Genomic DNA, 22,530 nt, shown 5'->3' on the forward strand with positions numbered 1-22,530 from the left:
CGGAATAGTGGGAGTATCATAAGAGACTTGAATACTATAAATTGTTTCCACATTAAAAGAGTAATGTTCAGAAAAATGGGAATCATAATCATGACAAGTTTTATAAATATAATCATCACTACTTTTTATAGCATAAGTTCTATCAAAATAATCATCATAAGTAGCAACTTTGTTCTCATCATAATCGATTGAAACCTCTTCCGAAATAGTGGATTCATCACTAAATAAAGTCATGACCTCTCCAAATATCGAAACTTGCATATCGAAAGTAGGAGGCATGCTATCATCATTATAAATTTGCATATCGAAACTTGAGAGGCTAAAAAATATCATCTTCATTAGACATAGCATCCCCAAACTTGGGACAAACATTAATTGCAGCAAATATATTCTCAAAAACATCATCTCTTCAAACATAGCATCCCCAAGCTTGGGCCTTTTCATATCATAAGCATAATCACTCTCATCATTAATAGTATGGATAGCACCAATAGTATAGCAATTGTCATATTCCAAGCAAGTGCCAAAAAGATTTTCAAGGTCATAAGAAGTATCATTATCTTCCCAATCATAATCATCACAACAAGCAATAGGCATAACAAGATCATCATCAAGTGCATCATCTTCCACAATTATTTTTGATTCATTTTCATGAGGCACAACAATAATAGGAGCAACATTATTTGGGAGAGATATCTTTTTACCTCTCTTCCTTTTTCTTTTCTTCTTCTTCACCTCATGTGTGGGTTCAATCCTCTTTTTGGAGCTCCTTATTAATGAGATTGGTTGAATAGAAGGCTCCTCCTCGTTACCTGATTCATCATAAGAAATAATAGGAGGATATTGGGAAGTCTCTTCCCTTTCATTAGCATTCTCTTCATCTTCTATTTGTTTTCTTTTCTTTATGTAATTGGCAATATAAGGATTTTCAATGCAATTCACCGCACAATACATATAAATCTTCTCTAGATCAAAATCAAGAAATCTATCAAGATTAAACTTTGGAATACCCTCAGTTATACAATGCCTACGACACCACAAATAGTTCATGATTGTAAAGCGTATACAATAAGGTGACTATCACAAACATTTAGTTTGGTCGCACCATTTGTGATATTGTCTCACATCACACACGCTTTGCAAACGACAACTCTGTGCATGGTCGCACACATTTTCTCTCCTTGAACCATGCCGGATTATGATGTATATCACACATGTTGTGCTTTACAGACCGTGTACACCGTAATGACCCGCAGAGCCTAAATTCTCCCTAATTTAACTGCCATAATTTAAAATTGTACAAAATTTGAATTTGAAAGTAGGCAATAACTTTATTCATATCCATCAGGTTCAATAACCAATGCACCATTCGATTCATAGGCACATATGTTCACGAATTATATAAGAACCAAATAAAGAATGATGAACCAGGGTTGTATACTTATATTAAAGATGATAAATAAAGAGGCGGAAGACATTCTGGTTGCTAAACAAGGTGAAGCGGCCCATATTGTGCCCTCCTCCATGTTGAATGCACGCATGACTCTAGTCCAACCCCTTGTGATGGTCGACTGCCCATCCTTCACTGTCTTCATGAGGACTTCTAGTTAGTCACTGTAGTCTAGTAGAAGTACTTTAACCTTTGCATGTCCACCAATCATGTAGTTTGAGAGGTAATCTTGAGTAAACTCCTTTGGGAACCACTGCAAAGGAAGAAGATTTAGACATTGTTCTCTAACACTCAATATGGGAGTAAAAAGAAGGCTACAGAGTTCTTACTTACCATCCTACAGTTCACTGTTGTCTTGGATAAAGTGTAAACAAATAGTTTAGTTGCCATCTTTTGACCCATTTTACTAACAATCTTTATCAATTTCCTCACTTGATGCTGGTTCATGAATATCTCATTGCCCCATACGCAAAAAGGGTCGAAGCGCAGATCTTTACCAATGACATATGTACCTAGAAGCACCAGGTTAATATTAGAAGCTAAACTGCAATTGCACAATGATGTAGTACAACAGTTCTCCGTCCCATTATATAAGATCTTATTACATCCAATATACTCACATATTGGATGAATTAACATCTTATATTATGGGAGTGGAGGGAGTATATTGTAACACCCTGAGGATCATGCTACAGTAACCCTCTGTGATTAAGCTAATCCTGTTGCTAAACAGGGCTTGATCACATTTGGAACACATTTCTTTCAAACTCCTAATTCAAACTTCAATTAAATTTAAAGTGGAAAATAAAAGTTTTCAAAAATTTAAACAAAAATGTTCGGGCACTGCCAGAAATTGCACTGATAATTGTTGTGGAGAAAACACATTTTTATAAAATACCTAAATACTTTTAAGTGAAATAAAACAGAAAAGGAAATAAACAAATAAAAAGAAAACAGAAACAGAACAGGCAAAGGAAAAAAAAAGGAGAAGGCCCTTTCCCCCCCCCCCCCCCCGCTGGACCCCTGGCCCGACTAGGCCGACCCCCGGCCCAGCCGGCCTAGCCCATCTCCCACTCCCGCTCGCCCCCTTCCCTGTTCCCCCGACCGGGGTCGGAACAGGGGCCGTCCCCGCCGCACCCCCTCGCCGGCGACGAGGAGGATAAGGGCGCCAGCTCCCCCCGCCTCCTCGGGCCTCTCTCCCACTCACCCCCTGCTCTCCCTCTCGGCCGCTGCGCCTCCCCCCGTCAGATCCACCTCCCTCTCCCCTTCGTTCCCCACGCCCGACGCGCTCGCCGCCGTTCCCGTCGTTCTCACGGCCACCGTGCCCCAATCGCCACCTCGCCGTGTCATACGCCGTCGCCGCCCTCGACTACACCACCTCCGCCTCTCCGTTGAAGCTCGGAGCCACTGCAACGGCCTCCCCGAGCTCGTCTTCAACTTCGGACGCCGGCGACCCCCTTCTTCCCCGGCGACGACCTGCTGCTCCTAAGCTCTCACCGGCCTCCGTGTGTCGCGCGGTGAGCCTCTTCCCCCCTCCTCCCATGTCCTTTCTCTCTCGCGCGCCCCCTAGCTTCTTCCCCGCGCGCGCCCGAACGCCGCGCCGCGGAGCTCGCCGCCGGCGGGTCTCCGGTGACCTTTTGGTCACGGGCTCAAGCCCGCAGCACTCCCCACCGCACGTAGAAGCTTCCCAGCCCCTCCGCTTGCTCGACCGCCCGCCGTAGCCACGTTTCCGTCGGGCACCCGTGCGCGTCGCCGCCTCCGCCGCTCGCCGGCGCCGATTCTGGCCAAGTCCGGCGAAGCCCCGGCCACCCCTGGATGCGGCGCTGCGAGCCCTTTCGAATGGGCCTAGCCCCGCTCCTCCCCGAGCCCCGTAGCGCGATTCCGGCCAACTCCGGCGAGGGGCCGCCGCTGCTTTGGTCGCCGGAGTTGCTCCGGCGCCGGCCGCCGACGTGGCCGGCCTGGGGCCACCCCAGTGCCTCTGCCAGTGGGCCCCGTGGGCCCCGTTGACTGGGTCAACCCAGTCAACGTGCTGACTGGGCAGGCCCAGCCACTGACATGCGGGCCCCGCCGCAAAAATAAAAAAAGAAAAAGAAAAGGAAAATGTTTTATAAATAAAAATAATTAATTAATCTAATCACTCACTGACAGGTGGGCCCAGTAGTTAATTAACTAAAAATTAATTAGTTTAATCTTCTGTTAACCCACTGTCTATGACAGGTGGGTCCCCCGTGTCAGTTTTGACCAGTCAACCGGACTGTTGACCGCTGACGTCACTCATACGTCATGCTGACGTCATATCCCTTTTTCTGTTAATTAAATAATTCCAGAAATTCAAATATTCTTTAAAAATTCATATCTTTTAAACCGTAACTCGGATGAAAATGTTTTCTATATGAAAGTTGCTCAGAACGACGAGACGAATCCGAATACGCAGACCGTTCGTCCACCACACCTCCCTAACATACCGAACTAGCAACTTTCCCCCTCCGGTCCGTCTGTCCGAAAACGCGAAACATCGGGAATACCTCCCGGATGTTCCCCCCCTTCGCCGGTACCACCTACTATCGCGTTAGGACACACCTATCACCGTTCATTGTCATGTCACGCATCGCATGCTTATGTTTGCATTGTATTTACTGTTTCTTCCCCCTCTTCTCTCCGGTAGACTACGAGACCGACACTGCTGCTGCCCAGTTCGACTACGGAGTTGACGACCCCTCCTACTTGCCAGAGCAACCAGGCAAGCCCCCCCTTGATCACCAGATATCGCCTATTCTTCTCTATATTGCTTGCATTAAAGTAGTGTAGCATGTTACCGTTTTCCGATATCCTATCCTGATGCATAGCCTATCCTTGCTACTACTGTTGTTACCTTTACCTGCAATCCTACATGCTTAGTATAGGATGCTAGATTTCCATCAGTGGCCCTACATTCTTGTCCGTCTGCTGTGCTATACTATCGGGCCGTGATCACCGGGCGGTGATCACGGGTATATACTTATATACTACATACATGACACATGTGATGACTAAAGTCGGGTCGGCTCGTAGGAGTACCCGCAAGTGGATCTTTGTGGTGGAGCGACAGGGCAGGTTGAGACCGCCTAGGTGAGAGGTGGGCCTGGCCCTGGTCGGCGTTCGCGGATACTTAACACGCTTAACGAGATCTTGGTATTTGATCTGAGTCTGGCCATTTGGTCTATACGCACTAACCATCTACGCGGGAGTAGTTATGGGTATCCCGGCGTCGTGGTATCAGCCAAAGCCTTCTTGACGTCAGCGACTGAGTGGCGCACGCCGGATTGGACTGGAACGCCACTAGGCTAGGTCTGCTTCCGGCCGCGTACGCAACATGCAGGTGTGCATAGGGCGATGGGCCCAGACCCCTGCGCGCATAGGGTTAGACCGGCGTGCTGACCGCTCTGTTGTGCTTAGGTGGGGCTGCGACGCGTTGATCTTACGAGGCCGGGCATGACCCAGGAAAGTGTGTCCGGCCAAATGGGATCGAGCGTGTTGGGTTATGTGGTGCACCCCTGCAGGGAAGTTTATCTATTCGAATAGCTGTGTCCCTCGGTAAAAGGACGACACGGAGTTGTACCTTGACCTTATGACAACTAGAACCGGATACTGAATAAAATACAACCTTCCAAGTGCCAGATACAACCCGGTGATCGCTCTCTTACAGGGCGACGAGGAGGGGATCGCCGGGTAGGATTATGCTATGCGATGCTACTTGGAGGACTTCAATCTACTCTCATCTACATGCTGCAAGATGGAGATGGCCAGAAGCGTAGTCTTCGACAGGACTAGCTATCCCCCTTTTATTCTGGCATTCTGCAGTTCAGTCCACTGATATGCCCCTTTACACATATACCCATGCATATGTAGTATAGCTCCTTGCTTGCGAGTACTTTGGATGAGTACTCACGGTTGCTTCTCTCCCTCTTTTCCCCCTTTCCTTTCTATCTGGTTGTCGCAACCAGATGTTGGAGCCCAGGAGCCAGACGCCACCATCGACGACGACACTTACGACACTGGAGGTGCCTACTACTACGTGCAGCCCGCTGACGACGATCAGGAGTAGTTAGGAGGATCCCAGGCAGGAGGCCTGCGCCTCGTTCGATCTGTATCCCAGTTTGTGCTAGCCTTCTTAAGGCAAACTTGTTTAACTTATGTCTGTACTCAGATATTGTTGCTTCCGCTGACTCGTCTGTGATCGAGCACTTGTATTCCAGCCCTCGAGGCCCCTGGCTTGTATTATGATGCTTGTATGACTTATTTATGTTTTAGAGTTGTGTTGTGATATCTTCCCGTGAGTCCCTGGTCTTGATCGTACACATTTGCGTGCATGATTAGTGCACGGTCAAATCGGGGGCGTCACAAGTTGGTATCAGAGCCGACTGCCTGTAGGAATCCCCCTTTCCACACTCCTTGGCCGAAGTCGAGTCTAGACATTGCAAAACTTTTACTAACATGGCTGTGTGTCTTACGGGCCCATGTCGCCATTGGGTGGTACTAGGATCTTTTACTCCTCGACCTTTACTCTGGGACTCTGAACTCTCTTCTACTCGGGTTAAACGAATTTACTAACTTTAACACTAGGATCCCGTGACCGCATTCACCCCAAAGTTGGATAAGCCATAGTTGTTTCCTAGAATAGTATATTGACCAATTCACACACTGTCATTTGACTCCTTTGAAACATCTTTGCTTTCAGATGGAACCCACGAGGCAGGTCGTTCGACACACGACGGCCATTGGTGCCTCGGGATCACCTGCGGTGCTAGCTGAGATGATGACCTATCTGGGTTATCGCTGGCACCCTGAGTACACCGTCTATGAGGAGTACCGGGACTTTAACCAGGAGCAGTACCGTGCCATCGTCCACCTCTACTCTCGGGAGTACGACTCCACTACTGTGCTGCACACCGCACATGGTGTTAGTGTGACCACTGATATGGCTGTCCACGATGCTGCCTATGCTGCTCTGACACGTCTTCGTGGAGAGTATCAGGAGTTGGACACCTCCCCTTTCAGGCACATTGCTATCGCATCTGATGTTGGTGCGGAGGGATACTATACTGCTGCCTACTCCACTATCACCCGAGAGCCCTTCTACCATCAGCACCTGGTTCTGCATGCTGATGGGCTGGATCGAGCTAACCGAGCTCTTCGCCACGAGATGTACACCACCCGTGAGCACCTTTACCGTGCTCTGACGCTGCTGCACCCATTTGTCCGATCTGGACAGGTACCGCGTACTGCGATCTACCCAGCCAGGACCGTGATGCCCCACGGTGTCGGTTGGCCAGAGGTGGGAGGCTACTCTCCCGCACTTGGCCCTCTTCTGCCACCTGAGCGTCGGGCTCTACACCTGAGTATCCGCGGCCCCCAGTCTGCTGACGTGGAGGGCTATCCGTTGCCTCACTACCAGCTGTCGGGCTACAATTACCTCCACAGTACCTCTTGGGACTGAGGTAGGCTTGCTTGTAGTATTAGATGCATTCGCCGCGAGCCTGTGTGCCGCCTATGATGTTTTAGTCTATGTACTGAACTCTATGTACTGAACTCTATGCATGACCCCTTTTGTAAGTTATGCCGACTACTATGTAGTAGCTATCGTGCTCCTTTCATTATGCATGTTTCATCATGAATGCTTCTTGTCATTGCAAATTTCCCAATGCTAAACTACCCCTGTTATATATTAGCAGGATGGTTAGACCAGGTGGTCGTGGTCGTGGTGGCGATGCCCCACCACCACCTGAGTACATGGCTGGTATGATCCAACAGTTTGAACTGAACCGCCAATTCATGGAAAATATGATGGCTCAGTTTCCTCGCCCCAATATGAACCAGCAGCCAGCTCAAGTGACTCTTCAAGATTTCATACGCCTCAACCCAACCATCTACCGCAGCTCAACTCAGCCTCTGGATGCTGATGACTGGCTCCGTGACATCACCTATGAGATGGAGTCTGCTGATGTAGCCCCTGCCAGCTATGTCACCTTTGCTTCCTTCTTCTTGAAGGGACCCGCAGCTCAATGGTGGGACAGCCACAGGCGTACTCTGCCAGCTGGAACAATAATCACATGGCCAGACTTCCAAGCTGCTTTCCGTGCCCGCTTCATTCCTCAGGGAGTCATGGACCGGAAGAAGCGTGAGTTCCGCAACCTCACCCAAGGCAACAAAACTGTCGAAGCTTATCAGCGGGAGTTTCTGGACTTGTCCCGCTATGCTGAAGAAGACATTGCAACTGATGCACGCAGACAGGAGAAGTTCCGTGATGGCCTTCAAGCTGACATCAAGCTCGCACTTCTAGTGCATGACTTTGATGATTTCGCCACCTTGGTGAATAAGGCCATCAATGTCGAGACTGGTCTGCAGGAATACCAGAGCTCTCACAGGCGCAACCGTGACACGGGCTCATCTTCGGGCTCGCCCGCATAGAAGCGTAAGTTATGGATCCCGAACAACATGTACCGTCCAAATGCATCTGCCCCAAGGCAGACCTATGCCGCACCTCGTCTGCCTCCACCACCATCTAGGCAGTCAAGACTTCCAGCTCCACCATCCCAAGCTCCTGTTCCCACTCCGAATAATGGCTTGTGCTTCAGGTGTGGTCAACCAGGGCACCGTGCTAAAGAATGCAACCAGAACCAGAATCAACTGGCCCTTCCAGCAACTGGCCGTGGTAACAATCAGCCCCGCAACAACAATGCTAAGTCTTATGGTCGTGCTCATGCCAACCACGTTGATCTCAACGAAGCTCAAGACCAGCCTGCTACTGTGATGGGTACACTCCTCGTAAATTCAGTACCAGCATCCGTTTTATTTGATACAGGTGCATCGCATTCATTCATGTCAGAAGATTTTGCATACAAGCACGACGTTAAATGTGAGGAGATGAACACCTCTGTATTGGTCAAAAACCCCGTGGGACAGTGTCAAACCTCCTTGGTTGGCATCGATGTCCCCGTGGAAATCGAAGGGCTGGAATTCTATGCCTCTCCCATTATCCTGAAGTCGTCTAACATTGACCTCATTTTGGGTATGGATTGGTTGAAAGCGCATACTGCTTCTATAGTTTGCGCCACTAAAACCGTCCATCTGCTACACCCTTCAGATGAAATAGTTGCTTACCAAGCTCATCTGGTGCAAAATGCCGAGGCAAGGCTCTATGCATTGAATGCTGCACCACTCGAGGGCATTGAAAACATTCCCGTCGTGCGTGAATTCCTCGATGTCTTTCCTGAAGAACTTCCAGGGATTCCCCCTGCTAGAGCTGTCGAATTCATCATCGACTTGAAACCAGGCACCACTCCTATAGCCAAGCGACCCTACAAAATGCCGCCGCATGAACTCCTTGAGCTTAAGGAGGAAATCGACAAATCCCTTCGCAAGGGATTCATTCGCCCAAGTTGCTCTCCTTGGAGAGCACCTTCTCTCTTTGTCAAGAAGAAGGATGGGACAAACCGGTTAGTTCAAGACTACCGTCCTATAAACCAAGCTACCATCCAGAATAAATACCCCCTTCCTCGGATCAATGATCTGTATGATCAACTGGCGGGTTCGTCAGTGTTCTCTAAGCTCGACTTGAGGTTGGGCTACCATCAGATCCGTGTTCGCGAAGAGGATATCCCAAAGACCGCCTTCGTGACTCGCTATGGTTCATACGAGTACACCGTCATGTCTTTCGGTTTAACCAATGCTCCAGCCACCTTCTCTCGTCTGATGAACTATATATTCATGGATTACCTCGACAAGTTCGTCGTGGTTTATCTGGATGATATCCTGGTATTTTCCAAGAACGAAGAAGAACATGCCGAACATCTTCGACTTGTGCTGGAGAAGCTACGAGAACATCAACTATATGCCAAGTTCTCCAAATGTGAATTCTGGCTACCCGAAGTAACCTATCTCGGGCATGTCATCTCTAAGGATGGTATTGCCGTCAACCCTGAACGAGTTCAGGCTATTCTTGATTGGACTCCTCCCAAGAACGTTAAGCAAGTCAGAAGTTTTCTCGGTCTCGCCAGCTATTGCCGTCGATTCGTCGAGAACTTCTCTAAGATCGCCAGGCCTCTGACTAACCTGTTGCATAAGGGTGTCAAGTTCCAATGGACAGACAAATGTCAGGAAAGTTTCCAAGCACTCAAAGACAAGTTGACTTCTGCTCCAGTTCTAGCTCCACCTGATACTAAGAAGGACTTTGTCATTTACTGCGACGCTTCCCGTCAAGGATTAGGCTGTGTCCTAATGCAAGACCGCAAAGTGATTGCTTATGCCTCTCGGCAATTGCGCCCTCACGAAGAGAACTACCCAGTTCAAGACCTCGAACTTGCTGCTGTCATTCATGCGCTGAAGCAGTGGCGACATTACCTTCTCGGTAATCGTTGCGAGATCTTCACTGACCACCAAAGTCTGAAATATCTGTTTACTCAGCCAGATCTGAACCTCCGTCAACAGAGATGGATGGAGCTTGTTGCAGACTTTGACTTTGGTATTTCCTATACGCCAGGCAAGGCTAATGTAATGGCTGATGCCTTGAGCCGCAAGTCTTACTGCAACCACCTCCAGGTTCACAAAGTTCAGCCCTCGCTTGTTGAAGAATTCAGGAAGCTGAACCTCCATATTGTTCCTTCGGGTGCACTCACTCCCCCTCCTAAGGAGTTTGGCAAGGTGAACCTCCACGTTGTTACCCAGGGTTCCCTCAATACCCTAGTTGCTAAACCAGATCTCGTGGATAGCATCAAAAGGCTACAGAAGTATGACTCTGAAGCCCACAAGATTAAGCGCTACCTCGCAGAAGGAAAGCCCTCATTCTTCACCATTGCTGAAGATGGCACCCTATACTTCAAGGGCCGCCTAGTGGTGCCATGTGCAGAGAAAAACCTGGATATGACACAGGAAGTTATGAAAGAAGCTCATGATACACCTCTGTGTATCCATCCTGGTAGCACAAAGATGTACCAAGACATCCGTCAGAGATTCTGGTGGTCTAATATGAAGCAAGACATTGCTCGTTATGTTGCTGAGTGTGACGTTTGCCGTCGTATCAAAGCAGAACATCAAAGGCCTGCTGGAACTCTGCAACCTATCTCTATTCCTGAATGGAAATGGGACCATGTTGAGATGGACTTCGTCACTGGATTTCCCAAATCACAGAAAGGTAATGATGCTATTCTTGTCGTCATTGACCGACTTTCCAAAGTTGCACATTTTCTGGCAGTCAAAGAAACGATCACTGCTAGCCAGTTGGCAACGCTCTATATGTCCAGGATTGTTTCACTCCACGGTATTCCATTGGTTATCAGCTCAGACCGTGGCAGCTTATTCACTTCAAGATTCTGGGCAAGTTTCCAAGAAGCTATGGGAACTCATCTGTCATTCAGTACTGCATTTCATCCTCAATCGCAAGGGCAAGTTGAACGCGTCAATCAAGTTCTCGAAGACATGCTTCGAGCTTGCGTTATTTCCTTCGGCAAGAAATGGGAGGAATCTCTCCCGTATGCTGAGTTCTCTTATAATAATAGCTATCAAGCTAGTCTGAAGATGGCCCCCTTCAAAGTGTTATATGGACGAAAGTGCCGAACCCCTCTAAACTGGTCAGAAACTGGGGAACGTCCACTCTTCGGTCCGGATATTATCCAAGATGCCGAAGAACAAGTCCGCATTATTCGCGAAAATCTCAAGACTGCTCAGTCACGTCAGAAGAGTCAGTATGACCGTCATCATAAAGACATGGTCTATCAACCTGGCGAAAAGGCTTATCTTCGAGTCACACCTATGAAGGGTGCTCACCGCTTCGGAATCAAGGGCAAACTAGCTCCTCGCTATATTGGCCCATTCACTATTCTCGAAAGGCGTGGAAAAGTGGCATACCAACTGGAGCTACCGCCGAACCTTGCTCAGGTTCACGATGTGTTCCATGTGTCACAGCTCCGCCGTTGCTTCAAGGATCCAATCCGAGCTGTGGATCATGAAGTGCTCGAATTGCAGCAAGACCTCTCCTATAAGGAGCATCCGGTCCGCATTCTCGACCAAGCTGAACGTCGCACGCGTCAGAAGGCGATCAAGTTTCTCAAAGTCCAGTGGTCGCACCATTCTGAAGATGAGGCCACTTGGGAACGAGAGGATCGTCTGCGCGAAGAATACCCCGCACTGTTTCCTTCTACCTCCTAAATCTCGGGACGAGATTTCTTGTAGTGGAGGAGATTTGTAACACCCTGAGGATCATGCTACAGTAACCCTCTGTGATTAAGCTAATCATGTTGCTAAACAGGGCTTGATCACATTTGGAACACATTTCTTTCAAACTCCTAATTCAAACTTCAATTAAATTTAAAGTGGAAAATAAAAGTTTTCAAAAATTTAAACAAAAATGTTCGGGCACTGCCAGAAATTGCACTGATAATTGTTGTGGAGAAAACACATTTTTATAAAATACCTAAATACTTTTAAGTGAAATAAAACAGAAAAGGAAATAAACAAATAAAAAGAAAACAGAAACAGAACAGGCAAAGGAAAAAAGAAAAAAAAAAGGAGAAGGCCCTTTCCCCCCCGCTGGACCCCTGGCCTGACTGGGCCGACCCCCGGCCCAGCCGGCCTAGCCCATCTCCCACTCCCGCTCGCCCCCTTCCCTGTTCCCCCGACCGGGGTCGGAACAGGGGCCGTCCCCGCTGCACCCCCTCGCCGGCGACGGGGAGGATAAGGGCGCCAGCTCCCCCCGCCTCCTCGGGCCTCTCTCCCACTCACCCCCTGCTCTCCCTCTCGGCCGCTGCGCCTCCCCCCGTCAGATCCACCTCCCTCTCCCCTTCGTTCCCCACGCCCGACGCGCTCGCCGCCGTTCCCGTCGTTCTCACGGCCACCGTGCCCCAGTCGCCACCTCGCCGTGTCATACGCCGTCGCCGCCCTCGACTACACCACCTCCGCCTCTCCGTTGAAGCTCGGAGCCACTGCAACGGCCTCCCCGAGCTCGTCTTCAACTTCGGACGCCGGCGACCCCCTTCTTCCCCGGCGATGACCTGCTGCTCCTAAGCTCTCACCGGCCTCCGTGTGCCGCGTGGTGAGCCTCTTCCCCCCTCCTCCCATGTCCTTTCTCTCTCGCGCGCCCCCTAGCTTCTTCCCCGCGCGCGCCCGAACGCCGCGCCGCGGAGCTCGCCGCCGGCGGGTCTCCGGTGACCTTTTGGTCACGGGCTCAAGCCCGCAGCACTCCCCACCGCACGTAGAAGCTTCCCAGCCCCTCCGCTTGCTCGACCGCCCGCCGTAGCCACGTTTCCGTCGGGCACCCGTGCGCGTCGCCGCCTCCGCCGCTCGCCGGCGCCGATTCCGGCCAAGTCCGGCGAAGCCCCGGCCACCCCTGGATGCGGCGTTGCGAGCCCTTTCGAATGGGCCTAGCCCCGCTCCTCCCCGAGCCCCGTAGCGCGATTCCGGCCAACTCCGGCGAGGGGCCGCCGCTGCTTTGGTCGCCGGAGTTGCTCCGGCGCCGGCCGCCGACGTGGCCGGCCTGGGGCCACCCCAGTGCCTCTGCCAGTGGGCCCCGTGGGCCCCGTTGACTGGGTCAACCCAGTCAACGTGCTGACTGGGCAGGCCCAGCCACTGACATGCGGGTCCCGCCGCAAAAATAAAAAAAGAAAAAGAAAAGGAAAATGTTTTATAAATAAAAATAATTAATTAATCTAATCACTCACTGACAGGTGGGCCCAGTAGTTAATTAACTAAAAATTAATTAGTTTAATCTTCTGTTAACCCACTGTCTATGACAGGTGGGTCCCCCGTGTCAGTTTTGACCAGTCAACCGGACTGTTGACCGCTGACGTCACTCATACGTCATGCTGACGTCATATCCCTTTTTCTGTTAATTAAATAATTCCAGAAATTCAAATATTCTTTGAAAATTCATATCTTTTAAACCGTAACTCGGATGAAAATGTTTCCTATATGAAAGTTGCTCAGAACGACGAGACGAATCCGAATACGCAGACCGTTCGTCCACCACACCTCCCTAACATACCGAACTAGCAACTTTCCCCCTCCGGTCCGTCTGTCCGAAAACGCGAAACATCGGGAATACCTCCCGGATGTTCCCCCCCTTCGCCGGTACCACCTACTGTCGCGTTAGGACACACCTATCACCGTTCATTGTCATGTCACGCATCATCATGCTTATGTTTGCATTGTATTTACTGTTTCTTCCCCCTCTTCTCTCCGGTAGACTACGAGACCGACACTGCTGCTGCCCAGTTCGACTACGGAGTTGACGACCCCTCCTACTTGCCAGAGCAACCAGGCAAGCCCCCCCTTGATCACCAGATATCGCCTATTCTTCTCTATATTGCTTGCATTAAAGTAGTGTAGCATGTTACTGTTTTCCGATATCCTATCCTGATGCATAGCCTATCCTTGCTACTACTGTTGTTACCTTTACCTGCAATCCTACATGCTTAGTATAGGATGCTAGATTTCCATCAGTGGCCCTACATTCTTGTCCGTCTGCTGTGCTATACTATCGGGCCGTGATCACCGGGCGGTGATCACGGGTATATACTTATATACTACATACATGACACATGTGATGACTAAAGTCGGGTCGGCTCGTAGGAGTACCCGCAAGTGGATCTTTGTGGCGGAGCGACAGGGCAGGTTGAGACCGCCTAGGTGAGAGGTGGGCCTGGCCCTGGTCGGCGTTCGCGGATACTTAACACGCTTAACGAGATCTTGGTATTTGATCTGAGTCTGGCCATTTGGTCTATACGCACTAACCATCTACGCGGGAGTAGTTATGGGTATCCCGGCGTTGTGGTATCAGCCGAAGCCTTCTTGACGTCAGCGACTGAGTGGCGCACGCCGGATTGGACTGGAACGCCACTAGGCTAGGTCTGCTTCCGGCCGCGTACGCAACGTGCAGGTGTGCATAGGGCGATGGGCCTAGACCCCTGCGCGCATAGGGTTAGACCGGCGTGCTGACCGCTCTGTTGTGCTTAGGTGGGGCTGCGACGCGTTGATCTTACGAGGCCGGGCATGACCCAGGAAAGTGTGTCCGGCCAAATGGGATCGAGCGTGTTGGGTTATGTGGTGCACCCCTGCAGGGAAGTTTATCTATTCGAATAGCCGTGTCCCTCGGTAAAAGGACGACCCGGAGTTGTACCTTGACCTTATGACAACTAGAACCGGATACTGAATAAAATACAACCTTCCAAGTGCCAGATACAACCCGGTGATCGCTCTCTAACAGGGCGACGAGGAGGGGATCGCCGGGTAGGATTATGCTATGCGATGCTACTTGGAGGACTTCAATCTACTCTCTTCTACATGCTGCAAGATGGAGATGGCCAGAAGCGTAGTCTTCGACAGGACTAGCTATCCCCCTTTTATTCTGGCATTCTGCAGTTCAGTCCACTGATATGCTCCTTTACAGATATACCCATGCATATGTAGTATAGCTCCTTGCTTGCGAGTACTTTGGATGAGTACTCACGGTTGCTTCTCTCCCTCTTTTCCCCCTTTCCTTTCTATCTGGTTGTCGCAACCAGATGTTGGAGCCCAGGAGCCAGACGCCACCGTCGGCGACGACACTTACGACACTGGAGGTGCCTACTACTACGTGCAGCCCGCTGACGACGATCAGGAGTAGTTAGGAGGATCCCAGGCAGGAGGCCTGCGCCTCGTTCGATCTGTATCCCAGTTTGTGGTAGCCTTCTTAAGGCAAACTTGTTTAACTTATGTCTGTACTCAGATATTGTTGCTTCCGCTGACTCGTCTGTGATCGAGCACTTGTATTCGAGCCCTCGAGGCCCCTGGCTTGTATTATGATGCTTGTATGACTTATTTATGTTTTAGAGTTGTGTTGTGATATCTTCCCGTGAGTCCCTGGTCTTGATCGTACACATTTGCGTGCATGATTAGTGTACGGTCAAATCGGGGGCGTCACATATATATAAGCCATGGGATGAAACTAACCCCGACGGAAAATAGCAGTCATTCCCAATATTGTCCTGTGTAAGTACATCGAAAGGCATGTTAAGCAGAACAGGCTAAACATCAACCAAATATATCCACGGTAGACAACATAATCTCCAAATGATAGCTTAAGTGTGTACGTTTAAGGACGCTAGTTAAGAAAAACAAGAAGTGGAAAGGTGTGTTAACTGCAATAGGCTAACATTTAATGACAAGCAAATATAGTCATTCAAACTGGTATTTTGCAGGTCTAAGTACACTAGTTATTGTTAAATAAAATGGAAAGGTGTGTTAACTACAACATGCTTAATAGCAACCAAATATAGTACTTCATAGTGTTATTGTTGAAATTGAACTGCAAAGTTCATACTTGCACATATAGAACATCATGTTTTGAATAACTGAAATAAACAAGGCATACTACGAACAACGAAAGATAGCAATTGAATTGGACATATGCTGACTACAAACAACTGAACAACCAAAAACCGTTAAAAGAGGCATATGCTCGCTACAACAGACTTAATAGCAACCAAATATAGTCATTCATAGTGGTATTGTTGAAAATGGTATTGATGAAATTGAACTGCACAGTTCATACTTGCACATATAGAACATAACGTTGTGAATAAATGAAATAAGCAAGGCATACTATGAACAACCAAAGATAGCAATTGCAACTGGACATTGATGTCTACTACGCAACCTTCTTGTAGACGTTGTTGGGCCTCCAAGTGCAGAGGTTTGTAGGACAGTAGCAAATTTCCCTCAAGTGGATGACCTAAGGTTTATCAATCCGTGGGAGGCGTAGGATGAAGATGGTCTCTCTCAAGCAACCCTGCAACCAAATAACAAAGAGTCTCTTGTGTCCCCAACACATCCAATACAATGGTAAATTGTATAGGTGCACTAGTTTGGCGAAGAGATGGTGATACAAGTGCAATATGGATGGTAGATATAGGTTTTTGTAATCTGAAAATATAAAAACAGCAAGGTAGCAAGTGATAAAAGTGAGCACAAACGGTATTGCAATGTGTTGAAACAAGGCCTAGGGTTCATAGTTTCACTAGTGCAAGTTCTCTCAACAATAATAACATAGTTGGATCATATAACTATCCCTCAACATGCAACAAAGAGTCACTCCAAAGTCACTAATAGCGGAGAACAAACGAAGAGATTATGGTAGGGTACAAAACCACCTCAAAGTTATTCTTTCCAATCAATCCGTTGGGCTATTCCTATAAGTGTCACAAACAGCCCTAGAGTTCGTACTAGAATAACACCTTAAGACACAAATCAACCAAAACCCTAATGTCACCTAGATACTCCAATGTCACCTCAAGTATCCGTGGGTATGATTATACGATATGCATCACACAATCTCAGATTCATCTATTCAACCAACACAAAAGTACTTCAAAGAGTGCCCCAAAGTTTCTACCGGAGATTCAAGACGAAAACGTGTGCCAACCCCTATGCATAAGTTCATGGGCGGAACCCGCAAGTTGATCACCAAAACATACATCAAGTGAATCACGTGATATCCCATTGTCACCACAGACACGCACGGCAAGACATACATTAAGTGTTCTCAAATCATTAAAGACTCAATCCGATAAGATAACTTCAAAGGGAAAACTCAATGCATGACAAGAGAGTAGAGGGGGAGAAGAAACATAAGATCCAACTATAATAGCAAAGCTCGCGATGCATCAAGATCGTGCCAAATCAAGAACACGAGAGAGAGATCAAACACATAGCTACTGGTACATACCCTCAGCCCCGAGGGTGAACTACTCCCTCCTCGTCATGGAGAGCGCCGGGATGATGAAGATGGCCACCAGTGAGGGATCCCCCCTCCGGCAGGGTGCCGGAACAGGGTATCGATTGGTTTTTGGTGGCTACAGAGGCTTGCGGCGGCAGAACTCCCGATCTATTCTGTCCCCCGATCGTTTTAGGGTATATGGGTATATATAGGAGGAAGAAGTACGTCAGGGGAGCCACGAGGGGCCCACGAGGGTGGAGGGCGCGCCCTAGGGGGGTGGGCGCGCCCCCACCTCGTGGCTCCCTCGTTTCTTTCCTGACGTGCACTCCATGTCTATCAGGTTGCTTTCCTTCCAAAAATATCTTCTCCAGAAGGTTTCATTCCGTTTCGACTCCGTTTGATATTCCTTTTCTTCGAAACACTGAAACAAGGGAAAAAACAGGAACTGGCACTGGGCTCTGGGTTAATAGGTTAGTCCCAAAAGTAATATAAAAGTGTTTAATAAAGCCCATAAACATCCAAAATAGATAATATAATAGCATGGAATAATAAAAAATTATAGATACGTTGGAGACGTATCAGACATATGCTAAATACAAATAGTCGAACAACCAAAAACCGTTAAAAGAGGCATATGCTCGCTACAACAGGCTTAACAACAACCAAATATAATCATTCAAAGTGGTATTATTGAAACTGGTATTGACAAAATTGAATTGCACAGTTCATACTTGCACATATAGAACATCATATTGTCAATAAAATAAATAAACAAGGCATACTACAAACAACTAAAGATAGCAATTGAAATTGGACATATGCTAACTGCAAACAACCGAACAACCAAAAAATGTTAAAATAGGCATATGCTAGCACTAGTGCAGGATGCTGCTAATGCGACACTACGATCAGAGACCCTTCGACGAAACTGTGTGCGATGCAATAATCGCAAATGGTGGTGTAAAAAAACCCGTCAAAAAAGGCGCAAAACGTTTGCGATGATGGATGCATTAAACACGGTCCAGATTTTAGTTGCATGTGCGATTCAGGGCATACGGTTCAGTTCAATTAACCGTTTTCGATGAGTAGGAACAAAAGAAACGGGCAACCAGATGAAGGTGTGTGCGATGTACAGCATACGGTTCACTCGGATGAACTATTTGTGATTAGACAACACAAAAGAAACAGTCAGCCAGATCAAGGTGTGTGCAATGTACAGCATACAGTTCACTCGGATGAACTGTTTGTGATTAGGCAACACAAAAGAAACGGTCAGCCAGATCAAGGTGTGTGCGATGTACGACATGCAGTTCACCCGGATGAACTGTTTGCGTTGAGACAAGAGAACATAAACGGTTCAATATAACAAATACCATAAATATTGCAAGGTTCAAATTCAAAGATTACAACGCCCAAATTCAAACATTGCAAGTTGCGTCATTTCTGAAAAGGGATCAGCCGCTGACAAGTCATGTATGGGTTTGACACAATGATTTCCAATTGCTTTGCCATATGTTCTTCCCATATGAACTTTGGCATTTTTGGAGGCACTTCCATTCAACAGTACCAGCCGGCTCTGCTGATCATACCATTGATCTTTCCTAATTAAATGCGTGTTCAACCTCAGTACACTCAGCACCTTTGCTCTGGCAAGAAAGAACCTGGCGAGTGTAATCTCCGGTGGGGTCCCTCGGTAGGAGTTCAAAGTAATATTTGAGAGATGCAGATCCAGGCATTCGATGTGATTGTCGTTATAAACATCATCCACCGGGCCTAATATGCACTGCAAAAGAAGAGAACGTGTTAGTGCCTACATGCAGTTTTGAACACTGCTACACGCCCATTTGGTTTGCAGGATTGGTAAAATGCACCAACGTGCCATCTTCGATCTGGCATGATTAACATGGGCATTTGATTACAATCTAGAAACATGTAGCCTTCTTCACAAGAGGTTGGATTGGATGAAAAATTCCCTAAAAAAACTAGTACAGATGAATCCAAAGGAGAAATTCTTATGGACGATTGTAACCATATGAATGAAACAACCAATATGGGGTGGGGTGTATGTCCTAAAATCCTCCAAAATTCCTTCAGAAATAGTAGTACATTGTCATTGTGAACTTGGGAAAAGGTGCAAGAAATTGAACTCCCTTATGGTTAACATTTAACAGGAAAGGAACATCACCTCGATATACAGCTTCTTCAGGCACGGAAAGCATCTCAAGCAACTGAAAACTTGGTCTAGGTTGGGGACGACAGATTCTAGTGCCAAGACCTTCACTGTGCCCAGAGTCTGGGTGAAGCTTCGCTGGATGAAAGACGAGCATACATCTTCAAAACTAGTTATAACATTGATATCAAGAAGGAGAGGTATATAAGGAGACTGTTGTACCTGAAAGTTGTAGTATTTGACAGACGAGTAGCCCACCACTTTCAATTTCGATGCAGAAATGACATTTATTCTTGTTGGACCTTGTTGATCAACTACAAGTAATCTCTCAAGTGAAGGTGTGTCCTGGATGACCATATTGTGGTCCACCTTTTGTGATCTCTCGTTGCAGCACCAACAACACACATAAATAGTGCGGAGAGTCCTGGAGGTGATGTGCAAGGTACTCGACCAATTCATCACCTGAAGATGAAGGAACTCGAGTGCAGTACAGCCGCGGAGCAGGCGCACCATGTCATCCTTTGGGATGCGGACGGCGATGAGCTCGAGGTGCTTTAGTCGTGGTAGAAAAAGAGCGGACGCGTCATTAAGGGGGGGGGGAATGACAGTTCATGAACTTGGCGAGGCGCAGCGTGTGCGCGAAGCGGAGCGCGGACGTTTGCAGCAAGCTCATATGCCCATCATTATAACTTAGCTTCTCGAGCTGATCTATGGCGCGGGATCGAAACCACTCGTCAAGCTTGCCTCGCTCCCTGCCATTGGAACGGAACTTGCCCGCGATAAGGCCTTTGATTGGGCCATGGTGACTGCCGAGGATCTGGGAGAACGCATCCAAGCTTTGGCGATAGCCATGGCAGAGCTTGTGGGCGTGGAGGAGGTCGACAGGGGTGCGGAGCCATAGGGTGCGCCACCGCCGGGAAACGGCGGCTGTCCTCACCCAATTTCTGATTGGGAGGAGGGATATGATGACTATCAACATATCATCGGGGAGGTTGTTGATGAAGTCTAGGCCTGTTGGAGTCGCTTGCGGTTCTTTCTCGACCCGCCTCCGCTTGTTGGCAGCCTCGTTCTCCACCTCGTCGGCGGGGACGGGAACCTCTGTCTCCATATTCATGCCGTGCTCCGGTGCTTCAGCAGCCCCGACGTTGCCACTCCCTCCGATGGGGCGCTTCGGCGACATCCTTGTACACTGACAGCTTTGAGGACTCAGAGCGGCGTCGAGGATGCGGGCGGAGAGAGGAATTGTGTGTGTGGCGAGGATGGGGGGTGCGGCCGCTCGGCGGCGCCATTAATATAGACCAGTGGGAGCGAGGCGGGCGACGGTCCAAGGCTGTCTCGCTTCCCGGTGAGAACGACTGCTTAATCTCTAGTATGAATGAAATATATGCTTAATTACTGAACTTTAGTTGCAAAAAATAGATGGTGATATTGATATTTAGCTGCATAATTTGACAAATCGCAGTATCTCTTGGCTTAGCGCCGAAGTCTGGCTTTAATTTGCATACCGTAATCTGAACCGTTTGCGTTGAAGAGATGCACAGATCCTGCGTTGAACAACTTGTACGCTTCCCGGTGAGCCTGCACACCGGACTGCGGTCGCACACCTCCCGTTCAGTCAAGCAGCTGTCCACACGGCACCTCCTATAGCCATTAAAACCAAGACACGTGGCGTCACGTGAATGGTTAACCGAACGCACACGGTTTGAATTATACAAACGTTTGAGATATTAAAGTGGCAGCTATTTTTTTTCAAAATGCATTTGTTGGCTGTCATTATTCGAGTGCGCCTTCTCTCAAAATGGACATGAAAAATACCACAGCATGTCGGGTGCCGCTCCATGATAGCACGCAAAGTTTCATGAATTTCAGACGAGTTTTGGATTTACTAGAATTTAAAAACCAGGCATCTCACTGTTTTGCCGGTAATCAACGGTGCCATGGTGTTTGAAATTCGTTCCCATTTCTTGCATGGGACCTAAGCATGCACCCAAGGACACAGATTTGATTTTTCAACGAATTTATATGCACTGGAGCATGCTGTGATGCCCCCGATTTGACCGTACACTAATCATGCACGCAAATGTGTACGATCAAGATCAGGGACTCACGGGAAGATATCACAACACAACTCTACATCATAAATAAGTCATACAAGCATCATAATACAAGCCAGGGGCCTCGAGGGCTCGAATACAATTGCTCGATCATAGACGAGTCAGCGGAAGCAACAATATCTGAGTACAGACATAAGTTAAACAAGTTTGCCTTAAGAAGGCTAGCACAAAAGTAGCAACGATCGAAAAGGCAAGGCCTCCTGCCGGGGACCTCCTAACTACTCCTCGAAGCCGAACTCCATGTAGAATCATCCTCGGGATCTCTAGCTCCTGGACTCCAGCATCTGGTTGTGACAATCAAGTATAGAAAGGGGAAAAGAGGGAGAAAAGCAACCGTGAGTACTCATCCAAAGTACTCGCAAGCAAGGAGCTACACTACATATGCATGGGTATATGTGTAAAGGGTCATATCGGTGGACTGAACTGCAGAATGCCAGAATAAGAGGGGGATAGCTAGTCCTGTCGAAGACTACGCTTCTGGCCATCTCCATCTTGCAGCATGTAGATGAGAGTAGATTGAAGTCCTCCAAGTAGCATCGTATAGCATAATCCTACCCGGCGATCCCCTCCTCGTCGCCCTGTTAGAGAGAGATCACCGGGTTGTATCTGGCACTTGGAAGGGTGTATTTTATTCAGTATCCGGTTCTAGTTGTCATAAGGTCAAGGTACAACTCCGGGTCGTCCTTTTACCGAGGGACACGGCTATTCGAATAGATAAACTTCCCTGCAGGGGTGCACCACATAACCCAACACGCTCGATCCCATTTGGCCGGACACACTTTTTTGGGTCATGCCCGGCCGCGGAAGATCAACACGTCGCAGCCCCACCTAGGCTCAACAGAGAGGTCAACATGCCGGTCTAAATCCTACGCGCGCAGGGGTCTGGGCCCATCGCCCTATGCACACCTGCACGTTGCGTACGCGGCCGGAAGCAGACCTAGCCCCCTCAATACAAGCGCGAGCTTATGGTCCAATGCGGCGCGCGCCACTCAGTCGCTGACGTCAAGAAGAGCTTCAGCTGATACCACGACGCCAGGATACCCATAACTACTCCCGCGTAGATAGTTAGTGC

This window comes from Aegilops tauschii, chromosome 7 (assembly GCF_002575655.3).
Source record: "Aegilops tauschii subsp. strangulata cultivar AL8/78 chromosome 7, Aet v6.0, whole genome shotgun sequence".
In the NCBI taxonomy this organism is placed as follows: domain Eukaryota; kingdom Viridiplantae; phylum Streptophyta; class Magnoliopsida; order Poales; family Poaceae; genus Aegilops; species Aegilops tauschii.